The sequence below is a fragment of the Ochotona princeps genome, chromosome 9 (assembly GCF_030435755.1).
Source record: "Ochotona princeps isolate mOchPri1 chromosome 9, mOchPri1.hap1, whole genome shotgun sequence".
In the NCBI taxonomy this organism is placed as follows: Eukaryota; Metazoa; Chordata; class Mammalia; order Lagomorpha; family Ochotonidae; genus Ochotona; species Ochotona princeps.
Window position 1 is genome coordinate 51,473,558 of NC_080840.1, and position 12,006 is coordinate 51,485,563.

General features: G+C 37.3%; 1 pseudogene; it reads left to right on the plus strand.

Annotated features, from left to right (window-relative positions):
- The first annotated feature begins 5,053 nt into the window (after positions 1–5,053).
- On the plus strand, positions 5,054–7,502 carry LOC101530380 (putative elongation factor 1-alpha-like 3; annotated as a pseudogene).
- The last annotated feature ends 4,504 nt before the right edge of the window (positions 7,503–12,006 follow it).

Below are 12,006 nucleotides of genomic sequence, written 5' to 3' on the forward strand. Positions count from 1 at the left end.
ATTTGAATTTGTTAAAAAATTAACTGCTAATTCTTGGAATGCATTAAAATTAAGCATGATTTTCAGCTAGTTTCAATTACAACCCTTTTTAATGTTTATATTTACTGTCCATCAAAACAATTTCAAAACATCTATTTGTGAACTATACTCTCATCACTGTAGAAAGATTTTTTTCCTATCAAGTTTCTCTTGAATTCTGTTTACTTTATCAACAACTTGACATTGTAGAGTTTTGAATACACTATTTTCTTTATACCATTTATAACATTTTTTTCTTATACCAGGTCTGGCCCTTTGAGGTCACAGTATATGTGAAATACACCTGATCCATATTGCATCTGAAAAGGTTTGGTTTGCCACACAATAGAAACATAGTCAATCCATGCAAAAAAAACAAAAGAGGATGGGCTGTTTAAATTACAGGCATCGACTTACTTCCATCATCTTATTTCAGGATTTCTAGGTGTTTGTGGATTGTATTTAATTTTACTTGCTTTCTTGTCATTTTACTTGCTTTCTTGTCATTTCATTTTCTACACAAAATTCACTTCCTTTTTCAATAATAAACAGTGATACAGAATGCTTTAACTTATATTAGCAGCACACCATTTATTTAAAATATATGAACACATGCCATTTCAATTTTCAGCACCAATGTAAGCTATTGATTCCCCATAAGAGGACATTAATCTATGAAACTTTTCATCTTTCCTCTTGTTTCTTGGTAAGTTCAGTGTCCTAAAATGAAATGCTCAGGTCTTCTTGCCAAATGTTCTTTATGCTATGTTTCTTCCTTCAAAATTCATTTGTAGATCCTAATATAGAAGATATATTCTACTTTCTAAACATATTTATGACATTTTTGGACTAATTAATATTTAAATGTTTTCAGTGCTATCAACCATGCCTTTCCCACCATGACTTACTTTCCCATGTGTGATTCATATCTTGGTTGCAAGAGTATGTCCTAAAATAATATAGCTGGTATATTTGCCAGGGCTCTGAATATCAATGGATGCCCATTGGTAGCATTATGCATAAATTACTGTGTGCTGAATATAGAATCTTTGGATAACAAATATTTAACCTGAAATATAAAGCTATTATAATTCTTTGCATGTTATCTTCTATATTTTGACATTGCAGAAGAGAATTTTTGTTTTTAAGGTGATTTCCTTTTGCTAAACGTTCTATATGTATTTTATTCCTTAAATCTGTTGTGCATTAATTATTTTCTCCCATATTAAGTACTGTCCTTACTTTCATCATTTTTTTTCCTTTTATTTATCTATTTGGAAGACTGACTCCAGCCAAATCTCATCAGTGATCAATGTAAGGGAGCATCACTCATACTCCCCACTGTCTCAACTGCCCACCTATTGTAGTTTTCTCTTCAGCTTCAGTATCAATCTTCTTTATGGCCATTGTTTCAATACGGCTCTCCAGTTCCATTTTATTTCTGCTTGCTCTAATCAGTCCACCTTTTCAAACAAGTTTGCTGCCTTATCAACTTACCTTTCTTAGCTCACTTTTCAAAGGATCCTGCTTTGTTGAATTCTATAGGGTGCACCAAGTAGATGCAACTCTAAGCTTTACACGATCTCCACCTGAAAAGTGTTCTCATCTGGTTGTTCAGTACTATGTTTGCTTCTCCTTGATGTGGCTGAATCTTTTTGAAGACCCAAATTCATCTGTGTGTACATGTACCTGTATGTGTGTTTGAGGTTTGTGTGTGTTTACACCCATGCTTGGTGGGTTAGAATTTGATTTTGCATAATTAGCATTCAATAAACTCCATCTTTCTGTAGATTTCTCATACATGATACAGATAAATTTTTTCTTAAAGTCTTGGTACTCAGTCTCAGAATCTTATTGGAAACCTATATGAATTCAAGCTGCAAGGCAATTTGAGGTAATTTTGCATTATCAGTTCAGTAATGTAGTAATTAGAGATGAGTAAGTAGACTTTACATGGAAGTTTTATTACTGTCTCTTATATGTTCGGTTTAGTAGTTGCACAAGATATGTAGATCAATTTTCTCTTTCCCAGATACTTGTTGAACTATAGGGCAGACTATTAATCCATGTGGTTGGAATACAAGGTCCCTTTCCCCAGTGCTTCTGCCTACCATTCTTGAGAGCACTCCTTGACTTTCTGCTTAGTGTAATGAAATAACTTGGTTTTCCCTTATAAAACTGTGGCTTTGAACTTGAGTGATTTACTTAACCCTGTGTTAAGATAATTGCAACTATTTATAAAGTGTGGCAAAAAGTGAATGATTCGAAACACGTAACCATATAAACATATAGCTAACATTTAAAACTTGTAACCATGCCTAATGTGTCACACACTGAGTCAGGAGTATTTGAGAAGAGGAGCCCACACCTTTGCCCCTAAGAATCATAACATGGCAACTGCACTCTGCTGTTTTTGAGGTGATTTCTTCTTTTCATTTTATTCCTTTTTGAAAGATTTAAAATCACTGTGACAGGGAGAGAGGTTGGGAGAGACTCAGAGAGAAAGCTTCCACCTGCCAGTTTGCTCCCCAAATGTCCATGACAGCCAGATGTAGGCCAGGCCGTAATCAGGACAAAGACAGAAGACAAGGACTTTGTCTGGTTCTGAATCTCCCAAGTTGGTGACAGAGACTCAAGAACTTGTGCCACCTTCCAACTCTTTCTCAGCTGCATTAGCAGGGAGCTGGATCAAAACGGAGAGTCAGGACTCAAACCAGTGCTCACATAAGGGATGTGGCATTGCAAACAATGGCTTAATCCAATGCACCACAATGCCCACCCATAATTTTTTCTTTGAATATGGTACAAATATCATTGGGAAATACTAACAGTAACTGTCCCCACATGAGGGACAGTAGGTGGAATCCATGTACCTGCCCTGGTCCCAAAGGAGATTGAAGTCCTGGACACTTGGACGTATATTCCAGCCAGTCACATTTACAGAACAAGCCCTTCTTGAACTCCAAGCCCACCTGGCAGCAAGAAGCCCATGGTAAGGTGGGCTTGGCCCTACTATGCTGCTCATTATCACTAGCTGTCAGGGAATACAAAGCAAAATCATAAAGAGGCATCAGCTCACTTCCTTAAGAAAGGATACTTTTAAAGAACAAATGCTGGCAAAGACATGCAGAAAAGGGAATGCAAATTAGTCCAGTCATTTTGGAATTTTCTCAAAAACTTAAATCTGTCCTTTGACACATCTGCCTCACTTCTGAATATATTTGAGATATGAAGTAAGCATGTGCAAAAGATATCTGCACACCCAGTTTCATTGGAGTTATTCACAATATCCTACATAATGGAACCAATCCAGATATCCATTGTGGGAAAAAAGAACAAAATGAGGTGAATCAGTTTAGTGACTTCTAAAATATATAAGATATATGTAAATTAATACTGTGCTGCATTAGTAAAGGAATAAGCACATATTAGTGGAAAATAAAAGAAAACTCAGGAAAAGACCCATATAAATATACGCAACTGATTCTTGACAAACATGCAAAAGTAGTGGAATGGAAGAAAACCTTCATAAAAGTTCATGAAGTAAAGCAAGAACAAAAACAAGACAAAAACCACCTCAAACTAAGCCTCATATCACATAAAAAATTCAAAAGAATCATGAAAACATATAAAGTAAAGCCATAAATCACTTAGAAAAAATATTGGGAAAATCTTAAATGGCAAACAGTAAAAGGAAACAGTGATAAATATAATTTCAATCATAAACAATTATATTGTGAAACATCCTGTTAAGAACACGACAAGATAAGCAACATAAGAGACAAATATTCATAAAATAAACATTCAGTAAGGAACTAGTTTATAAAACATATAAAGAACTATAAGAATTCTTAATAGTAGAAAAACACAATACAGTCACAAAATAAGCAAAAGACATTAAGAGATATTTCACCAAAGAGGATACACAGATGGAAAAATAATCGCTTATTCAACATCATTTTCCTTTAGGCAAGTGCAAATTAAAATCATAAGATATTACTACACACTGATTAAAATGAATCAAATAGGACATAATCATAGTACCAAATTCTGGAAAGACTGTGGAGAACTGGAGAAACATTGCTAGAAGAAACATGAAGTGATATAACCATTATAGAAAACAATCTGCAAGCTCATTTATCTATTTTTTAGAAATTTGTTTACTTATCTGAAAAGAAGAGCAGGGAAGGAAGCAGAAAGACAGGTAGAGAGAAAAAGAGAAATTGTCCATCCACTGCTTCACTCCCCAAATGATAGCAATGGCTGAAACCAGGAGTCAGCAACTCCATCCAGGTCTCTCATGTGAGAAGCTGGGATCTAAAGCCGAGCCTCAGGGACCTGAATTCTGTTGTATAATAACAGGGTTGCAACCATTGCTTTATATGGTTTAACACATGGCCAATTTCAAAATTTCTTTAAAACTAAGCATGAAGCCATCCCATGACACAGCAATTGCGCTCCTAGAAATAACACTTGTGCACAAGCAAAAACCTCTATGTGAATGCTTATCTCAACTTTAGTCCTAATAACAAAATGCAAACAATGCCAATGCCCCTTAACAGAAAAATGTTTAAACAAGACAACACTGACCCATATCATGGAAGACTACTCAGAAGCAGAAAGTTATAGGCCGCTCTTGCAAACACCACTCGAAGGTCTCCAGACCTCTCTCAGCTACATGCTACAGGAATAATTTTATGTATTATTCTTGAAATGATGAAACTACAGACGTCAACAACATCTTGTGATGGTACAGTCAAGGAGAGGATAAAAGGGATAAAGGAGAGGATAAAAAACACCATGAGGGTCCTGTTAGAGAGACTGACCTGTCTTGCTTCTTGACTGTATCAATGTCAATAGCCTAATTATGATATCAGACTAGTTTTTCAAGTCCTACTATTAGCAGAAACTAAGCAAATTGTAAATGGAATCACTCTGCATTATCTCCTAGAACTGCATATGCATCTACTTGCTTACAATGGGTTTACCACCAGAATACAGGTACCGTGAAAACCACCACTAAATCAAACACAAAATGGAAAAGACCCACATCAGCATTATTGTCATTAGGCATGTCAATCTGAACAGATCCACCACAATTAGCCATCTGATCTACAAAAGTGCTGGCATAAAGAAGAGAACCACTAAGCAATTTGAGAAGGAGGCTGCTGAGATGGGAAATGGTTCTTTCAAGTATGCCTGTGTCTTGGATAAGCCAAAAACCAAGCATGACCATGGTATCACCATCAACATCTCCCTGTGGAAACATGAGACTATCACTGATACTCCAGCACACAGAGATTTGATCATAAACATACTTACTGATATCTCTCAGACTGTGCTGTCCTGATTGTTGCTGCTGATGTTGAGGGTTTTTATGTACATTGTTTTATTATTGTGATTTTATGATGCAGTTCCATTGGCTCTGAGGTTTTTCCATCCCTTTCCCAAAGTTTCTCCCCCATTCATTTTCCCTACATTATTACAACAGTAGAATCCTTCATAAACAGTCCTACATCCATCATTCTATTTAAGTGTATCCTGATATTGCAGGCATGATCAGTGGCAGAGTTCAACATTCTATTGTCAAGATATATTTTAAAACTTTCATTGGCAGTCTGATTTCGAAGGAGAGATGCATACTGCATTGTATCTTCACATTTGTATATGGTAGTTTCTATTACACAGTTACTATATATCCCCTTAAATGAAAATCCATAAAACAAAAGAATAAAAATAGAAAACTTCAAACAACAAGTTAAATAGTGTGATACTAATTAACCAATATATTGTTGGAAAAATTAAAAAGGAAATCAAAAACTTTCTTAAAGAAAATGATTCTATGGGTCTGGCACCATGGTCTAGAGGCTAAAGTCCTCACCTTGAACGCACCAGGATCCCATATGGGCTCCGATTCTAATCCCAGCAGCTTTGCTTCCCATCAAGCTCCCTGCATGTGGCCTGGGAAGGCAGTCGAGAACGGTCCAAGGCCTTAGGACCCTGCACCCACATGGGAGACCTGAAGGAAGTTCCTGGCTCCTGGCTTCGGATTGGCACAGCACCGGCCATTGTGGCCACTTGGGGAGTGAATCATTGGATGGAAGGTCTTCCTCTGTCTCTCCTTCTCTCTGTATATCTAACTTTGCAATAAAAATAAATAAAAAGAAAATAAATAAATAGAAAGAAAATGATACTATTACATGAGTTATGCGTCACTGAAGAAATTAAGAAAAAAAACTTTGAAGAAATGAAAATAAAAACAAAAATATTAAAACCCATGAGATACAGCAAAACAGTACTGGGAGGGACATTTATAACATCTGGTATTTACCAAATATAGAAACATCTCAGATAAATTGTCAGGGAATTTGAAGCTGGTATCTCCAAGAATGGGAAGGCCCATGAGTATATCCTTCTGGCTTATACCCTGGGTCTGAAACAACTAATCATTGGTGTTAACACAATGTATTCCACTGAACCACCCTACAGCCTGAAGAGATACAAGGAAATTCTTAAGGAAGTCGGCACCTACATTAAGGAAACTGGCTACAACCCTGACACAGTACATTTGTACCAGTTTGGAACAGTGACAACATGCTGGAGCCAAGTGCTAATATGATGTAGTTTAAGGGATGGAAAATCACCCACAAAGACGGCAATGCCAGTGGAACCACACTGCTAGAAACCCTGGATTGCATCCTCCCACCAACAAGACCAACCAATTAGTCTCTGCATCTGCCCCTGCAAGATGTCTACAAAATTGTTGGTATTGGCACTGTGCCTGTAGGCCGAGTGGAGGCTGGTGTTCTGGAACCTAGCATGGTGGTAACCTTTGCTCCTGTCATCACAACCAAAGTCAAGTCTGTTGAAATGCACCACGAAGCTTTGTGTGAAGCCATTCCTGGTGACAATGGGAGCTTCAAAATCAAGAACATGTCAGTCAAAGATGTTCATCGTGGCAATGTGGCTGGTGACAGCAAAAATGACCCACCAATGCAGGCAGCTGGATTTACTGCTCAGGTAATCATCCTGAATCATCCAAGTCAAGTCATTGCTGGCCAACCCCTGTGAATTGTCACCCAGCTTGCTTGTTTGCAGAGCTGAAGGGAAAGATTGATCATCGTTCTAGAAAGAAGCAGGAAGATGGCCCTAAATTCCTGAAATCTGGTGATGCTGCCACTGTTGACATGGTCCCTGGTAAATCCATGTGTTGAGAGCTTCTCTGACCTCTGGATGATTTTGCTGTCCATGATAAGAGACAGAATTACCATAGGTGTCATCAAAGCAGTGGACAAGAAGCTGCAGGAGCCAACAAGGTCACCAAGTCTACCCAGAAAGCTGAGAAGGCTGAAACAAATGGTATCCCTAATACCTGCCACTCCAGTCATAATCAGTGGTGGAAGAATGGTCTCAGAACTATTTGTCTGAATCAGCCATTTAAGTTTAATAGTAAAAGACTGGCTAGTGATAACAATGCATTTTAAAATCTTCAGAAGGAAAGCAGAATGGGGTTTTTTGTGTGGCAATTTTAAGTTATTAAGTTTTAAAATCAATATTTCTAATGGAAACAACTTGATCAAAAATCTGTCACAGAATTTTAAGATCCATTAAAGTAAATTTAATGAGAAAAAAACTGCATATGAATCTACACTTACTTTAAAATGCTTGAGACAAATAAGTAGCTGCTTGGTGTGTCTGAATCCCACAGCAGGGATTCAAACTAATACAAACACTGTTTCATTTCAGAGTTTAATTTTGCTTACCCCAAAGTGGGAATACACAGAAGTTTAGTTCAGATAAACCATGTGAAGAAATAAAAAACATGTTTTTATAATAATAAAAAAAAGGAAACCACCCAGCTAGAAATTCTCAAAAGAAAGTCTGGAATTTGGGATACAAATATAAGCAAGTCATTAAAGGCCTTGGTGTCATTCCCACAGAAGCAAAGAAAAACAATTAATCCCTTCTTACCACTCCGCTACTATGGAAACAAAAATGCTACAGACAACACAGACAACACTTGAGGAACTTAGAGTTCATTTTTACAAACTCTGAAAACAAAAAAAATCAGATGTCAAAGGGCAAAAAGTGATACCAATTTGTAAATCTGGGTCTGAATATTGCTTAACATTTTGAGATATCAAAAAATTAAGTTATAAATGGTAATGTGACCATAATTCCATGGAAAATTATCTATGTGATCTCATGCAATTATCTCCACTAGAAGTTCTGTTTCACTTTGTTTAGAAGAACAAGATCAACTATAAACTACATCGTGTGTTTATTCAGTTTGGGAGAAAATCTTGTATATTGGCAGAACAGCCACGAACATACACAAGGCATTTCATAATCACTGCTTCAACTGGATGTGGAGTTCCAGTGAGCATTAATCAAACGGTATAGACAAGTTAGCCTTATGAATTGAAATATTTAGTACATTCTGTTCTTTTTATTACAAATGCTTTATTTTTTAGTATCTTTTTTTTAAAGTGAAGCAAGTTGCATGTATTTTGTATTTACAGTTTTAAGAGCATACTGACAGTTTAATATATTTGTCACAATTAATGAAATACATTCAGTTTCCCCATTATTTGGTTCTTTGAATGACTTGTCTTGTTTATCTTAAAAGCACAGTGACAGAGGAAAAACTACAGAGGGGAGATCTTTTATCTAGTAGTTCACTTCTTAAATGGTTAGAAGAGCCAGGACTGGTTCAAATTGAACTAGGAGCCAGAAACTCCACCTATGTCTCTCACATGGGTGTCAGAGACCAAGCACTTGAGTCATATTCTGCTTTCCAGATATGTTAGCAGGAAGCTGGATCAGGAATTGAACAGCTACAACTCAAATCGGTACTCCAATGTGAGACCAGCACTGCAGGCAGCAGCTTAGCTCTCAGTGCCACAAAACCTGTCCTTCCCTAGCTTTTTTAAAGTTTAGTAGTAGTAGTAGTAGTAGTAGTAGTAGTAGTAGTAAAAAGGCAGCTTTAGAGAGCAAAGGAGATACAGAGAGATTTTCCATCTGCTGATTCACTTCTCAAGTGGCCCTAATGATCAGAACTGAGCTGATCCAAAACCAGGAGCTTCTTTCAGGTTTCCCACATTGGTGCAGGGTCCCAAGGCATTGGGCCATCCTCTGCTACTTTCCCAGACCACAAGCAGGACCTCGATAGGAAGTGGAGCAGCTGGGATAAGTACCAGAGCCCATATGGGATTCCAACACAGGCAAGGTGATGATTTACCCACTAGGCCATCGCACCAGGCCTTCCCCTAATTTTTAATACAAAATTCTTTTATCCATCCCACTCTTTACTGTATTAATCATCAATTTGTGTTCATATTGAGATTTTTTCACTTTTAGCTGCCACATAGGAAGGGAAACATGCAGCATTTATCACACTGCATGTGCTTTATTTCACTTACATTGTGTCCTCCAGCTGCATCAACTTTGCTGCAAATAGCAGGATTTCATTCTTTGTACAGCAAAATAATATTCTGTGTATGTAATACCACTTTTTCTTTATCCTTTTATCTGATGGACAACTTTGATTTCTTATCTTAGTTATTATGCTGCAATAATCCTGGCACAGCAGGTACGCATTGGATGAATTCTTAGCATGTGACACAAACTTGCATTGGATCAAAAACTCTACAATTAAATCCCAGACTCCAACCTTAATTCAGAAGACATAGATTAAGAGGATACCAGTCAGTGACTGTAATGTTAAAGTTCCAACATAGAACTTTAGGTTTCATATCTGAGATGGAAACTCATAACACAAATGCATATCCCATCCTTTCTACTGGAAATTTCAGAAATCAATACAGCTCTTCACTTTCAAAATGAAAAGCAGAGAACAGAAGAACAACCCATGTCATGGACACAAAAAGCAAAGAAAGCATTTGCTCTGAAGATTAAGAGGATTGTGGTTCTGATTCTGTTTTTCTTTTTAGAAAGACAAACTTTTAGGGGTGTTTGCCCTGACAGTTAAGGTTCTGGTTAACATGCTAGTATCTCATAGTAGAGCGCCTAAATTTGAATCCCACACCTGCTGCTGTTACAGGTTTCAGGTAAAGCAAATCCAAATGACAGCTAAAGTATTTGGGGAACTGCCACCTAGGTAGGAGATCTTGATTAAATTCCTGATGCCTGGCTTTAGCCCTGGCCATCTGCAACCACTGCAGAAATTTTGGAAGTGAACCATTCCATAGTAGACTTTGCTTCACAACACTGAGGTAACTGGGTAAATTTGATCATGTGTCAAGTTTTAGGTGACATGAATAATTGCTAGTGATATTATATGTGTATTATGGATAAAAATCAAATTTCCTAATTTAAAAGATATATGACAATACACATAGAAGAAAAGGGCCTAATGTTGGGGATCTGTTTTAAGACACTCAGCAAAGACATGAAAATTAGAGAATGACTAGGCAATATGAATATGGTAATACCTAACTTGTCATTGTGACAATGTGTCACCTATGGCTAGCAGGTGCTGAGGCAGAATTAGAGGAGTGAGGGTTCTTGGGGGGTAATTTTTGTCAAATATAAAGAGGGAAAGAGGAGTGTTAGAGAACACTGTCAGAATAATATACACTGTGGGCCTGTGAAGGAACAGGCCAGAGAAAGCTGAATTAAGCAGGAATGTCCCAAATCATAGTGCAGATAAAAGTTTGGCTGTCATATGGCACCAGTGGAGGACTGGTTCCAAAACACCCGAAGGTTAAAAAGAAATCTATGGATGCCTAAGTTCCTTATATGAAATAGCATCTAACCTATGTACAGCTTCCTATATACTTTATCATGACTAGATTATTACTCATTGTAGAGTAATACTGATTGTTATGCTGTACTGTTAAAGAAACAATGACAAGAAAAAATCTATACATGCCCGTTCTGATGCTCTTCAGGTTTTTAAAAATTGATTTTGTTGATGTAAAGTGAACAAATTTCACACATTTCACAATACAGATATAGAAGCATAATGCAGTCTTATTTTTTTTTTAATGTGCTTGATTCTCCTTTGGTTAAGTTTAAGGATGCAGAAAGTGGACTGTGCTCATCAACTCAAGAGGCAGGTGCATTTTAGGGGAGTCCTGCCCATGGCAGAAATGGCCAGACCTTCAGATTCCTCGGAGGCCATTTACTGAAAGGTTTCACCTTTCCTTGGAAAAGAGGGGTCTTGGCACAACGCCAAAATGGTTACATTTGGAGGTTCCCAACTAACTTGTCTTCATGGCTGAACTACAAAATCATCTTAAAAATGATCCCAGCAGCCGACCTCCAATATCATAGCAGTGAAAAGATTTATTATGTAATTCTGTTTGGGGTTTTCTTCAGGGGAAGGGAGAGAGGTGTTTTAAAACTTTTCCTTTAGGATTTTTTTCAGGATTATTTTTATTGCAAAGTCATATATATATATACAGAGAGGAAGAGAGATAGAGAAGATGATCTGTCCGATGATTCACTCCCCAGGTGACCACAACGGCCGGAGATATGCTGATCCAAAACCAGCAGCCAGGAGCTCTTCCAGGTTTCCCACATGAGTGTAGGGTTCCAAGGCTTTGGGCTATCCTTGACTGCTTTCCTAGGCAACAAGCAAGGAGCTAGATGGGAAGCAGGACTGCTGGGATTGGAACTGGCGCTCATATGGGATTTTGGCACATTCAAAGTGAGGACTTTAGCCACTAGACTATCACACCAGGCCCAAAACTTTTCATTTAGGATTTTAAAAAACAATGTAAGAACTAAAGTACACTTAAAGTCACAAAAGCATCACACCGACACACCAGAAAACAGAGTAATGATAGAAAAAAATACATAAGAGTCACCCAGAGCATAGAAGAAAAAGTAAAACAAAAAGAAACTTTACAGAGAAGATTTGAGTCACTGGGATGAGTTGCAGAGAGTCACTAAAGAAGGAATTGTGTAAATGGCACAGAAATGATTATCAGATATTCACACAATTCTTATCTCAGTGAAAGA